Raw genomic sequence first — 15,010 nt, 5'->3', positions numbered from 1 at the left:
TTAAACATCAAAGTAAATCTATTACAGAGCTATTCCCAAAAAGAAAATTTCACCTTTTGGAGTAGTCCAGACCTTAACCCATTACGAATGATGTGGAATGACCTCAAGAGGGCCGTACGACAGGCATCCAAGGAATATGGCTGAACTTAAGCAGTTCTGTAAGGAAGAATGGTCCAAAATTCCTCCTGAAGGTTGTGCAGGTCTGATCGGCAGCTACCAGAAACGCTTGTTTCAGGTTATTGCTGCCAAAGAATGGTTGACCAATTATTAAACCTAAGGGTTCACTTAATTTTTCCACCAGCACTGTGAATGTTTAATGGGAGTGTTCAATAAAGAAATTAAGGGTTATCATTATTTGTGTGTTATTATCTTAAGCACATTGTGTTTGTCGATACTCGTGACTTAGATGTAGATCATGTCACATTTTATGAGCAATTAATGCAGAAAACCAGGTAATTCCAAAGGGTTAATTTACTTTTTCTTGCTACTGTATAAGAAAATAATGTTGTTACCAACAGGGCCGGCCGAAGACTTAACGCCGCCTGGGGCGAAGTTTAAAATGCCGCTCCCCCGGTACTTACCTTTAAACAGTCCTGCGGCGAGTCTCCCTGTGCTGCCACGGTGCCGGCTTGTAATGCTGAGCGCCGGAAATTCACGTCACTTCCAGCGCTCTGCATTACAAGCCGGCACCGAGACCGAACAGGGAGACTTGCCGCAGAGGAGAGAGAGAGGGGCGCCGAGCGGGTAAGCGAAAACCACTCGGCGCCCCTCTCTCTCTCCGCTTCAAAAAAAAATACTTCTAAAGTGCCGCCTGGGGCAATTGCCTCAGTCGGCTCCATTGTAGGGCCGGCCCTGGTTACCAATTAAATCAGTCTGTATGTGACTGTGCAACTAGAGGAGAGTGGCTAATTCCCTGGCTACTCGTACCTAACTAGACACAAAATGATTAATGCAGAAGAACCGTGTTTATCACAACAGCCAAATCTTGGGTTTAAGGCTGGAGGCAGAGGATATGACCTGACCTTCAGTATAATAGAGCATTCCTTGTAACCAGTAATTGATTTCGTTATAAAGCCAAAATGTAATGATCCCTGAGGACTTTGAGGACAATTAATGTAAAACTATATCTAAAAAATATTGGTCTCAATCTGGTAGCTTGCCCGCTTATGAAGACATGATGTTAAACAATGTTTGGAAGATGCCAGGTTACATTGTATTTTATGCATATAATACATTGTCATTTATGATAAATGACAAACAATACAACCATTCTACCTTATTTCCACATGTTCAATTTATCTCTAAACTTATATCAATGCCCTTAAAAGCAATAGTGAACAAGTGTAAGGAACTGGCAGTGGGGGGACCCCCTAAAGTTGACATAGGAAGACAGCGTCAGAATGCTGGAATCAGCATACAGAAGCACCAAATAGGACTAACATGAGTAGGCGAGGGTCAAGCCAGGTCAGGCCAGGTCAAAACAGTACCAGGACGTAGTGCCAAATCAGAGAGGAGGAGGTAGATCATGAAGCAAGCAGTGTTACACCAACAAAGAGCATCTTGGGAATGAAGTTTGATGTTAACATAGGCAGTCCTTTTGGGAAAACAAGGCCAACAGAGGTCATACGGGAACAGATGACATTATACACGAGCAGTTCAATTGTGCTTCCTTGGTAAGCCTTTGTTGAGGCCTACTGCACTGCCAGGGATGCGATGGAGACCTAGGGATGATTTGCGTCGTCCCTGCAATCAGAGCTGCGGACAGATAGAGAAAGCGTTGTGGAACACACCCGTGACCGCTGAGGTTCTCGCAACAGGTTCCATTCACATAGAATAGCTGTGGGTGGCTGACTCAACTTTAATAATTTTTATGCATGGTCCGTAAACATTTTTAATCTAAGTTTCCTTTTGAGCTTTTAAATAGGCAGAACATGCAAGCCTGAACTCACAGTATACACGGGTAGAATTCTGCAGGCACCATTTCAACGTATGTTTGTACTGACAATATAGAAACGTCACACAAGCTGTGACGTCACACAAGCTGTCAGTCGGCCAAACACAATGTATAGGTTACAGTTTTTTCTTGTTTTTCTTTTGAAATTAAAATCAGTCAGCTGGCTACTCCTTGATAAGCTATCATAAGAAATATGAATTTTTGGTTGTGCAAGGGTGTGGTTGGATGTGTGCCTGGGGCGCTGGGTTTTACCAAAGCTTTTTATGGGATTTTATGATGTGTCTTTTTATGTAATTAAGTGAAACATTTAGACAGAACAATGCATTTCATTTTCACAATGTAATTTATAAATTTATAAAGGGCTAAAAAAACACTTATACACACACATACCTGCCAAATATTCAGAGCTTTTAGAAAAGTAATTAGTAATTTAGTAATGTAGGCAGAAGAAAACTGGACAGATCGATTTGGGTCCCAAAGTGGTCTCTCCAGGGGTTGGACTAGGGCATGTCAAAAAATAAACCAGCCTTGCCGCAGAGGCAGGCACGGTGGTTAGAATGTTAGTTTGTGTGGAAATGTGTGTACAGTGGGGGGCACTTGGCTTTACATGCCCCCTTTGCTAGAAGTTGCCAGCCTTTACCTGTTCTCTCACTCCTAAAGAGAGACATTTGGGAGGTATGTGTTAAGCCAGGAATGAGGCAGCTGCTTTTTAAAAATAATAACAAATAAAATAATAGTAATGTTAAAGCAAGAAGCACTTGTTAGTCAATGCTAGTATTATCTAGGGCACACCATTAACATACTAAAATCTTGATGGAATATTTGATTTTTGATTGTATCCTTAGGTTATTAGAAGTTGATGTTTAACTTTCCTATTTAATGATATAATCGGTGAGACCATGGTACTGACATGAATGATACAAGAAATGTATTCACTACTGATGCCTGTCTTACTAAGCCCTTTTAGATACTCATTAAACTAGGGACATCGACAGCCAAACCACTCAACTGTAAATAAATAGAGTTTTGAGGTCAGGAAAACACATGAACCAGCGGGGATTACAAAATACAGAAGAACAAAAGATGGCCCTGATTTTTTTCAACACAATAAAGTGTTAATATACACTCTATTCACTAAAAAAGAAGCTGTATATGCTTAAATGTGAGAAAATTGAAACAAACTTTATATATTCATATCTTTCAGTCATTCTCCTCCTTTTGCATGTGTTTTATTTACCAATTCACTGTTGTGACCTCATTATTGAACTTGACTTAAGAATAACAGACAAAAGACGGTAGGATCTTGTTGGATTGTGTACTTTATTCTTGTATCAAGTACACACTGTGGCACGCTTCTCTATTGCATGTTAATTCAGATTAATGCTGGTTCAACAGCATAAATAACAACCAAATAAATCACTAATACAAAAGCTAACTCAAGGTCATTTGACACACTAAAATATATATTTCCATTTAAAATGTCTGATGCTACCTCACCAGCCACTACGCTAGCAGGTGGACGGGCATTCATAAACGTTACATCTCCTACGGGACCCTGCCTCTAGGTAACAAATAACAACCAAGTTTAACAAGGCTGTCAACTGTCTTTTCTGAACTCATTTTCTAAAAGCCCAGGGTTGTTGCCAATGTTATTTATGTGTACACCACATCATCAGGACACGTATTGGTTTGACACATTTCATTACTGCCAAAATGACCAACAACACTTCTGGTGGTTCACCAATCACAACATCTTGTGTGAGATATATTTTCAGCTAAAGCCCCTGAAACCTGGCCACCTGACCTGAACCTCGCCTTCGGGCATCAGGGTTTACTTTAGATGAGGGCTGACATGTTCTGGCCTAGAGAGGCAGGTAAAGGCAAGTGGTTTCATCAGACCTCCTCCCCCCGTTAGATCACATTTGCGCTGACACACATATTTACACACATACCACATATACACTCTCGCTAACACACTAACACACACTTACATACTCATGTTATCACCCACTCCTTCTAACACACACTTACACATATACATACATACTAGCACACACAAATTCATGCTCACATAAACACTTACACATACATGCTCATACACATTCATGCTCACACACAAAAACATTCATGCTAACACACACTCTCTCACACACATTCATGCTAACACACATTTACACACATACATTCATGCTCGCAGATACACTCTCACTTCAACATACATACATACTCACTCCCTCGCCCTCTCATTCACTCCACCCCTCATCCTCTCTCATCCCCTTACTTCTTCTGCAGACGTAGCTTTAAGTCTTTCTGCTTGCACTGTGCGTGAGCAGCCTTGCTTATACCGCAGGTTCACAAAACATTGCGTTATGTGACCCTGCTGCATTGCCTGTTCTGGTCCACCGCTGGTTTACTTTAATGAATACAATAAGTGATGTTTATATGTTGTATAAAGGTGACAGGTCCATTCATATGAAACATTAGCTTTTTTATTAAGTTAATTCTCTACATATTCATACCCTTATAAAATTTTAACAAAATATGAGTCAGCAAAATACTGTTTCTCAGATTTGTTTTACATAAATTAAAAAAGGCTTGCAAATACTAACTTAAAAAAAAACAATAAGATAATCTAAGGCTCAATTTGTGGTAAATTGTTGCAGTAGGGCGTAGATTCTCACTATTTTTGAAGTCTGAGGTGCTAGTGGTTCCATTTCGTGTCAAGAAGGCTGGGGTAAAACAAAGTGCCCATAAGGACCCACAGTTGATCACAAATCCCCATCATTTTGGGCCATGCTTCTTTCCTTCCCAGGCCAGAAGGCCTTCTGGAGGGCTGGGTCTACTTTGTCCTCATACAAAGGTATGGGGAAACACTGGTCTTTAAGAGGAGGTAGGAGCCCATAAGGGCCAGTGACTCACCATATATTTGGCTGATGTGCAAGGTGGCCATTGCGGGCCTGTTCTTGGAGTTCATAATGCATTGCCTCCGTTGCATTTCTGTAATGGTGATATATGCATGCTTGTCATCTGCAATATCTGTCTGGCATACAACTATGCACACAAGTGTAGTAACCACTGATTTCAATAGGCAATGAACTCTGGGGAAATTACCACAGTGAGAAAGCCCAACGATGAACTGGAGGTTGTGGGCCTCTTGACCTCAATCACCTTCTATTAGTTCTGGGCAGTCCCTTTCCAATAGAATGCCAATCTAGCCATACAGTTCCAAACAAGACAATTAGATCTGCAGCCCCTGCAGCACTAGTGGGCCCCTACAAGGCTGTTTTTACTACATCTGTATTATTTTATCATTGAGCATACACAAGGTGTTTGTTAACATACCACTGGGTTACACAAAAATGAGAACTAATTTCACACATTTAACACAACTTGTGTGAGGAGGGCTCAATATTTTGGTTCCAAAGCTTCTCATAGGTTCCTCCGGGATGGTCCAAGCCTCCTACTGGCTTCCTGGCTGGGAAGGGAAGGAAATTTGTTATACCTCACCAACAGCACCAGCAATAGGAGCCTAACCTTCTGTGGGGAAACAGACTGGGAGTCCGTAGTGTGTTGTTCATCTCTGGTTCACAAGCTGGACAGAGGACACAAGATAACCTATGTTTTCTATAAATGGAGCACCGCAGGCATCAAAAGATAAATAATAGGACTGTATAGCTGAAGACCTACGCAGTGGTCTATTTACCTTTGGACCACCCTAGGCCCGACCTGGTGAAGAGCCCCCAGTCGACTCTCCCCCGTGGTCAACATCTCTGGAACAATAAAAGGAGCTGCACACATTTAAAACACAACGTGCCATGTCTTAAAGGCACGCAGACCCTCTTAATGAAGTGCATGGAGGATGTGTTGACCCTGCATAGTGTAAAGAGGCCAGATAAAAAGAGATCAAAGATCTCTCTTGTAACCAGCCCATTGTGTGGCAGGGCACCGGGGCTTTTTTCCTTGGGGGACTGCCACCCCCTTCTGCCTGCCGCCCTAGTTGGCTTAGGCAAGGATACATCCCTGGACATATGATCTAACATTGTTTTTTTTAATTCTTTTGATGTTCTCAAAGAGACAATTCTTGTTGTATGCCCGTAGCAATAGAAAAACATATAGGTATATATCAAACAGAAATAAAGGGTATAGTCATATGGAGCAATTGGAAACATTATAGAGCTATAGGGGGTTACACTGAACCGTCATATAGAACAATATAAGTCATATGAATTGTTTTATTAATATAAAATGATTGTTATCAGTCACTATATTGAATGTTTGATCAGAACCTTTGTACTAGGGAGTGAAACATTTGCTGGAAATCTTTTATACAAAGTACTCCTCACGCTGTCCAAAGCAGACTTTGTCACACACACGTCCACACTCATCCCCAGGGTCATCCCCCCATGCACAGGCTCACACACTCTCTGCTACTCCGATTGGTTGCAAGCTCTTTTTAAATCCTGGGTGCCCCTGGCAACCAGAAGCCCTCTTGTCTTGAGGGATGCCCACCCACCAGAGTGAGTAACAAGTGGGACACAGAGAGACAAGAAAACATTTCACAAGCCTACAAAGAATTGTGTGGCTTTACATCTGAAACTGCTTTAAACAGCATATTTTCATTCTATAATCAGGTAAGGAGAGGACAGTGGGTTAGTAACTATTGTAACAGTTTTCTGCATATTTGTGCATAATAATTAAAAAACTAAAGAACTTTTGAAGCTTATAAAGTTTGATACACTTTAGAAGACTTTTATGGAGTCCTTTCGATAGATGTTTTTATTAGATGGAGTATTTATAAATTTGATTAAAAAAAGTTTGTGTGTTAGAAGCTGTAACCTTTATGTTGCTCTCTGGTTTTGCTTAGTCTTCAAGATTTTATTGTTTTGGCTTTTTTAAATCATGTGAGGCCTGAAACCCTGATAATCCAGGAATGTCTGAGTCAGACCTGATAATATGCAACCCAGATATTCTTGTGCATTTGATATAAACTAACACTTACTTGCTGTCCTAATACCCAATACCCTATAAGTGGACTGAGCAGCTGCATAGCACTCTTATTGCACTATTGCGTCCCCCCAAATGATGGAGAGAAGAAACAAATTTAAAGATTACATTAGCTTGGCAACCTTTTAAAGCACTATACTATAGTGACTATAGCATGCTAAACATACTGCATTAGTTCATGTGTACATATACACATAATTTATCTAATTCCTCATTTTAAATACAAAACCCCAATAATTTTTCTCAGATCAATGCCTGAGTTGAAACTGCATTCTGCATATCTATAAAACATGACTGCTGTAACGTTTTTGGCCAATCTGCACACTAGAAGCTGTTTTATGCTAGGTAAAAACCAGGACTGTCTGAACCTGTCCAGATGATCTCCACCCAGGAGGTCAGGTTACATTGCATGTAAACTAGGACTGCCCGAGCCTGTCCAGATTATCTCCATCCAGGAGGTTAGGTTACATTAACTGTAAACCAGGACTGTCTAAACCTGTCCTGGTAATCTACAGTTTATTATGTGTTAACCAGGACTGTTCTGTACAGTTAGACTGCAGAACATATGTCAAATTTAGGTAATTAAGTTTTCATTAATCTATAATTTATATTTAATTATTGTGTTTTCCACAAATGGTATTCTGCAGGTTGCCCTAACATTACCAGACCACATGGGAAGGCAATCTATACATTATAGCTGAGCCTGTCTCCCATAACCAACAGGTATTCATATGTGCTTCTGAGCTGCGTGGGTGGATTTGGTGTTTTGTCCCTGCCTTAGTCATTGTCACCAGCATGACCTTCAAACAAACAGTAATGGAATGCGTTCATGTGTATTGCTATAGGGTAGTTTAAAAAATCACATTTTCAATAGACGGATGTATGATGTTTAAAGGTATACATCAAGTTTTACTTTTTGTTCTACATAAAATAACATCCGTCTAAACGAAATTATAAGATTTACTCATATAATCACCTAATATAATTTTCTACAAATGGTTGGTAAAAATGATTATATTGCATAATTTGGTAAATAATAATACCTGACAAGTCCGAATGTTAAACGATAAACAACAATATATATATATATATATATATATATATATATATATATAGTGATGTTACATAGCTTTAGAATAACTATACTTTTTTATGTAAAAGCGGCAACTGTGATGTTCTCTTTTTGGGCATATTAAAGAAAAAGATGCAATTCTGCACTTGGAAAACATGGAGTATTCAGTTTTCTCCAGGCATGATGGAGTTAAACACACCTAAATTCTCTGGAGAATTACATCACCTACCAGATGACACCTAACCCTGCCCACACCTGCATACTAGGCTTGTGCGGCCTTTGATAGGTGAACAGTGCATGTGGGCGGGGAACAGGAGTCCAGGGGCTGGCCAATCAGAGTAAGCTGGTATGCAGCAGGTTGCTCCTGGCTTTCATTCCAGGATAGTGCAGGGTGGGGGAAGGATCAGCTGATCAGGGCTGCCAGACTAAGGTGTAGTAGTGACACTTCAACTGGATTTGTTCTCGTCTTCCAGATATCTTTTTGGATCCGTATAAAAATAAACAGGATTTTGACTGTCTCCAGAAATCAATGACAACATTCAGTCTTGACAGGTAGGCCAACTTTTGTCGTATCATTTCGATCAACACCACAGGTTAAGCCTGAATATCTTGTGTGGTTTCTTTTGTTAAATGCATCTCAGTTCTTTTTTTTTCCGCTTTACTCTTATGGTGCCTGTTAAAGAAGCCAATGTAGATTATTTTATCATTTTGTACTCAGATCTAGAGTTCTCTTGATTTAGAACCAATTTAAACCGGTGGATGATTTGCCTGATTAAACTTGGCTGGATGACAGCAGCTTCCAAAACCAGGATATCTGTAGAAAAATATTGTATTAAATGCAGTGAGGTGTGTAAAACATTTGCCTGAAATTTTAATCTGAATTATCAATTTAGTGACTCCTCCAGAAGCCAGTGGAAACATATGGTGGGGTAGCATACGAGTATCAACTTACCTTTTGGCCAAAAACGTTTTTGTTATATTTTTAAATAAACATAGTAACGTGTAAACAATTTCAAAACAATGTAGAAAATGTTGTTATAACAAAAGTCAAAGTGAAACAACATTTATACACATTGGGTCACATTTGTCAAGACGAATCAAGAATTATAATGCTTAAAAAATAAATAACTATAAAATTCCAATTGGATGATTCCTATTATGTTTACTAATTGGGGAATTTTGTCTAGAATCACTGCAATATGCCTGGATAAGAAATGGTGCTTTGTTTTAGTATTTTAAGCTATGGCTCCAGTCTCTGGGGTTCGGGATATCTGGTGGTTTTAGGAGAATATTTAGTGAGCACCAAAGTATTCTGTCTAAATGTGTCAATTAGATAATCGCTATCAGTAGTTATAAAGATCACCTTGTCCCCTTATTTCACAGCAGAAGGCATCACGCTTCCTACACCTATTAGTTTTAAAGGTTAAGATATAGCACAACCAGTTTAAACTACCACAAACACACACATTATATATTATATAATCAATACTTTTTAAGCTGAGTATTATTGGAAGACAGAACATATGTTGTCCGCTTTTTCGGATTCTAGTTAAAGTTAAGTACTCCTCAACAAAGAAAAAAACGGTGGGATTGCTTTTTTTTTTAAAAAAAAAAAAACCCAAATTACCAGTATTGTAATGAAAGGGTTAATTGCAGAAAGCATTGGTTGGATCTCTTTCTGTCACCATTATCTTTTTTGGTGTGAAAGAAGCATGATCTCCTCAGCTCTGTGAATTGCATACCTCTCTCCCGTGGCACTGAAGGGGTTACACATTCCTCAGTAACTCCTTGCCTTGTAATACATTCTCAAACCTGTGACAAGAGTCTTGGGGTGAAAGATGTTCGGTTTGACTATGTCATCTTGAAGGCAGGTTTTTCTTAGTTTGCTGTGAAGTTGTCCCGAAAAGGATGTTGATTGAACTGATTATCAAATCAAGAACTTTTGGGCTCTTGGCTTAGATGATTCGATCGTGTCCTTCAGTTTTGAAATTGAATGTGACAGGTAAGGGTACTATATGTATACATTGTAGAATACCGTAATCGGCAAAAGTATCATGACAAACATAACAATTTCAACATGAGTAAAGATTGGAGTCAGGCCATGCAAGACCTTCAACGAGTTGAAGTTGTGAAGCTTGATACAATGTGGGATATGTCCTATCCTGAATATATGATAAAGGGCTGTGAAATGTTCAGGGCAGATAAGCCAAATGACTCAAATTACCCTTTAAACTTGGTTTTCTATGTGCCATTAGTAGCCAATGTCTGCAGTGGTGACTCCTATATCAGATGCTGTAAGGGCAAGTCATGTGGGATGAAAACCGGTACAAGAAAGAAAAATCTTTAATTGTCTGGAGGGGCTTCATTAGATAGTCTGCCATGTAAGTAACTAGACAGCTACCTAGGGCACTAAGCTGTGTTCTCTTCTATGTTAGCAAGCAAGTACATATAGGAGGGGGTGATAAGAACTAATGCTCGCCTGGGGTATGTAAGTGGAGTCTCTTGACTTTCTTGCACCCATAAGGATAGACGAGCTCTGAAGGGCTTAGTCCACCAAATACATTTCTCACCAAAAAATAACATTTCATTTTATGTCACAGAGTCTTACAACAGACCTGATAAGCTTTCCACCAGCATGATGGCATTGTCATAGGAACAAACCTGTGGGTCTAGAATGAAAGTTTATCACATAACTCATTTTTTGTATCTCTCACCTCAGAGTAATTTTCCGTTATTAACTCAGGCAGATTGTATTTGAGCTAATAGTAACATGTTAGCCAGGGTTAGTGGTTTATGTTAAAAAAAAATTCCCATAGTGACAAAACGATATAAAGATTTTGACAATAAACACATTGATTGTTAATGGAGAGTTATACGATGACATTCAAGGGCAGAATCACTGATACCTGCTTTGAACTGCTGGTGTTGGACAGATTATTTTGGGTAATTTCATTTAATAAGCCATAGTAAATGGGTTTCGTTAGCAGACATAGATTTAAGTGACATCGCGGGTACTATAATCTTGTGTTTTCCAAATACCATATGTATTCTAGACACATCTAAATCTAGTGATACTGTACAATCTAATATATTAAATACGGACTGTGCGTTTTTCATTGAGCATGTGAATAATAATGTCATATGAGGAAGCTGTACAAGCTTTGGCTATTTAATGAACAAGTCTAGTTGGCTGTTCTCACCTGTGTATGATAAAAGCATAGTTACCTGCCATGGAAGCCACGCGGTCATGTGATCAGTGTGGGCCCTGCTGCGACTCTCGTGAGCTAGCTTCGTATTTAGAGGCGGACGTATCCTTGGCAGGTGTAAATTACGTCTCGTATTATAAATGAAAAGTAAGATACGATTCCTTAGATAGCAATGTAGCCTTTCGTGCTGCCAGTCTACTACATGTGTGTATTGAGAATCTAATATTTCCCGGAAATGTAGAAATAAGCCTAAAAGCAAACTTCTAGCACTGCTATGCAAAAAAAATACACAAAAGGTTAAGTCTAATGGTGTGGAAGCCATTGTAAACACCAGCTGGCCCCTCCTTGTGTATGATACCATTAAGGAGCAAGTCTGGTTTTACAACCCATTCTTCGATTCCTTTTTCACAACAGAGAGGCTGGCAGCGCTAGGCGCTGCTTAGATTCCTAGCATTCTTGTGCAAGGTAACCCTCCCGCTTCAAAGACCAGAGAGAAACTCCTACGCATTATCAAGTATGATGCATGTTGCAGTTTTTAGATCTGTAACAATTAAGGGAACTTTTACGGGAAAGCCTATTGATCGTAATTATTCATGGGCTGCGGACCTTATCTCCGCTAAAACGCTGGTGTAATATAATGAAGCCTGCAGTCCTTGCTACGCAGATTGGGACAAAGAATGGCTGTTTTATCATCTCTGAAATTTGGGGAGGCGTTTTGGGTTACAGTATTTTGATTATCGGGGTAACAAGTTAGAATCAGAAAGCAGATTACACACAAGAACAAGGGTCGTCATTATCATAACAGTGAAAATTTGGGTAATTTAAGCCCCAAAATTCGTTGTGTGGTTTTGGGCTTTAAATTACCTATAAAGTAGACTAGGCTATGCCACGGGCCCCCTAGCCTTTTGTCAGCCATGCTAAGGCTGCGTTTGGCCAAGATAGATAAGTAGCCATTTTTTTATCAACCAGCCTGTTCAGGGGCCAATCAACAAAAATTCATGCCCCCCATGTTGATGCCACTCCCATAACAATGCCCTATCATGATCCCCCACATATCTATTTTTTTATATTTATATCTATTAATATAATTTGTTAAATATTAAATACGAGCAGAAATTGAAAAATACAATACTGCACAAGTAACCATAAATATTTCCTTTTAGATTTTTCAGTACTGTATATTTACTATCGCTGTAAACAAGAACTAAAACTAGGAAGTACAAAGGCGCATTGAAAGCATATTTAAATGTTGACAGAAAATAGGTGTTCTTGTATAGAAATGTTCTACCAAATATAAATTCACCAACTATTATGAATGCTTACCCTAAAACTTACAGTAGATTGGCATGGCTGCTGATGTTTTGGCATACATCATAGGCAAAGATCTGAGTTCACAGGGAGTGAATATCTATGGGTTTATAAGGTGGTCATCAAAGGGTGATGGGTATTAAGAGTATATACGCATCCCTTCACATCGGTAAAGGTTACTTTGTCTAACACCCCTTTGAGGGCCGCCCAAACACCTTGAGATGCCACCCCCCTTTCCCTAAAGCATCTATCCCTTCAACCCAGATGATCTCGGAGGGAAGGGGGATGAGTGCAGCAGGGTGATGGCATATCAGTGGGATGATAACTTCATCCCAGACACCTTCTTGAGGTGAGCCTCAGTGGTTGAAGGGCTCTCAAGGGAGCTGCTATCACACACTTAGGTACCCTACCCTACACTCAAGCCTGTCTGTTGTGAAGGAATGAGGCTGTTGGGCGTGATGTCATCTCAGGGATGTGATAGACCGGTAAAGGTGTCTAGAATAGGATGTCTATCACCCCTTGAACTTCATTGCAGACCCTCTTGAGGTCTTATCACTTCCCTGGGCAGCACAGGGGGCTGATGGGCCCTCACCCCAGACAATCCCTTGAGACCCCTTCACCCCCTGAGGTTATAGGTACTCAGAGGACTGTCAATCCAGACACCCCCTTGAGGGCCATCACACTCATGGGGACCCATCCCTTCATCCAAGGCTGCCTGGAGTAAGTGCCCAATGGGTCAGTCCGTCCCCTGGACCTAAATGTACGTGGGGGGGGTTAATTGCTTAGTATACCTGGCTCAGGTTGACATTAGGGAGAGTTTTGTTGCTGCACATAAGCAGTGGTGGCAAAAAAAAATTCTTGGGTGTCTTTCTTATTGGGGCATAATGTCTATTTAAATGAAAATCTAGCTTAAGTAAACATAAAGAGCAATTATCACATAAAAAATAAGCACACTGTGTAAAATTGCAGACTGTATCATTGCATACAGCTAGCACTCTACTTAAAATAATAACCATTTTTATTATTACTTTATCTAAAATCCCTGTACAAAGCAGCTACAGTAAGGTGTGTCTTTATGAAATGCAGCCTTGAGGTTCTCTTTGATCCCTTGTAATTTGCTATTTAAGGAGGACCACACTCACTCCTACAGTGTGCAGGCTGGTGCATCTTGACATATGATGTCATGTTCCGATGCTCCAGTCTGCATATTGTGTGAGGGAGGGCTGTTGGTGTATAGACCTCCTTTTCACTTTGCTTTTTTTTTTTCCGGAAAATGCTGTTGGGTCGGTAAGCAGGGGCATCATAGATCTCTCCAAAAGTCCATGGTCCACATGGTCACTTGACAGTGACATGCTCTATCACAAGTAATGTGGACTCTTAAGGTAAGTTTGGGCCTAGGACCGTGGCATCGTTGGAGACAGCCTTGTTTCTTCAGAAGGCTTAGATATTTGTTCCCTTCATGTGCTCCTCTGTCTGGTATTGATTCCCTTGGTATACGTGTTACTTTACATTATACTAGCCTCCCCAAGTAGGTTGGAACACGGGGACCTGTGGTCTGTTTTCTTTTTCAGTAACACAGAAATACAATGACTGTACCATGACAGCTGGCAGGCAGGGCTATCCTTGGGGCAGGTAAAGTGAGCAGCTGACCCGTGCCCAGGCTTACTTTAGGGGCAAATGGCAGCTGTCCCTCGGGCCCTTCGACATGTATGACTGCCTCGAGGTGGAAGTCTGAGCAGCTGCCGTTTTGGACCTCTCCAATAACACTGTCTCCCATTGTGCATCACCAGTTGGACCCAGCAGCACACATATAAACTGAAAGAAAAAGTTTGTGGGAAGTTTGTGGCTGACCTCCACTTTTAGTTGCGGGGGCCCAAGGGGGGGAAGCTTTACTCTTGGCCTGGCAAGGAGTACCAGCATTTGTTCTTGCTTCATGAATCCTGACCAATTCCGCAGATATCTAAAATTTGACATTGCAGTATGGTGAAAGCCTTAACTGGCAGTATCTGTATAAAAGCTGATAGGATTAAAGGAGTGTTTTCTTTTTACAGCAGGTGTAACGTGTAATTATTAATACGTTAATACCCATCTGTAAATAATAAAAATAGTGACGCTAGTAATCGGTTATATAGAACATTATTTGGTGTATGTGGTTTTTTTTATTTACCCTTTTGTCTCTGCTAACAGTAAAGTGGCTAATAATGTCGCTCTCCCATGTTCTTTTAAGTGTTCTTCCCCCTGTCACACCTGCAGATCAAAGCAATGACTCTCTTTACAGAGCTAGCCTTTCATCATGATCTGGTCTGATGCATCGAGCTCTGCCTTCTCCGTGCAGGTGCATCCTAGTCACCTCCACATTGTGCAGCTCACAGGCAGGAGAAACCAGCCAGCCAGCCAACCAGCCAGCCAGCCAGCCTGCCAGAAACTACGTAAACTCGTCCAGCTATTCTCAGGACTAACTTATTC

General features: G+C 40.4%; 1 protein-coding gene across 2 annotated transcripts in view; it reads left to right on the top strand.

The window, feature by feature from the left end:
* Positions 1-8,408: 8,408 nt before the first annotated feature.
* Positions 8,409-15,010, top strand: part of RASSF7 (Ras association domain family member 7) — a 32,569-nt gene continuing 25,967 nt past the window's right edge. For both annotated transcript variants that reach the window (XM_053448722.1, XM_053448720.1), the window contains exon 1: positions 8,409-8,582. The gene's annotated coding sequence lies outside the window, so the exon portion shown is untranslated. The remainder of the gene's footprint in view (positions 8,583-15,010) is intronic.

This window comes from Spea bombifrons, chromosome 10 (assembly GCF_027358695.1).
Source record: "Spea bombifrons isolate aSpeBom1 chromosome 10, aSpeBom1.2.pri, whole genome shotgun sequence".
In the NCBI taxonomy this organism is placed as follows: Eukaryota; Metazoa; Chordata; class Amphibia; order Anura; family Pelobatidae; genus Spea; species Spea bombifrons.
The sequence above is the reverse complement of the archived record's forward strand: the minus strand, read 5'-3'. Positions and strand labels throughout refer to the sequence as shown.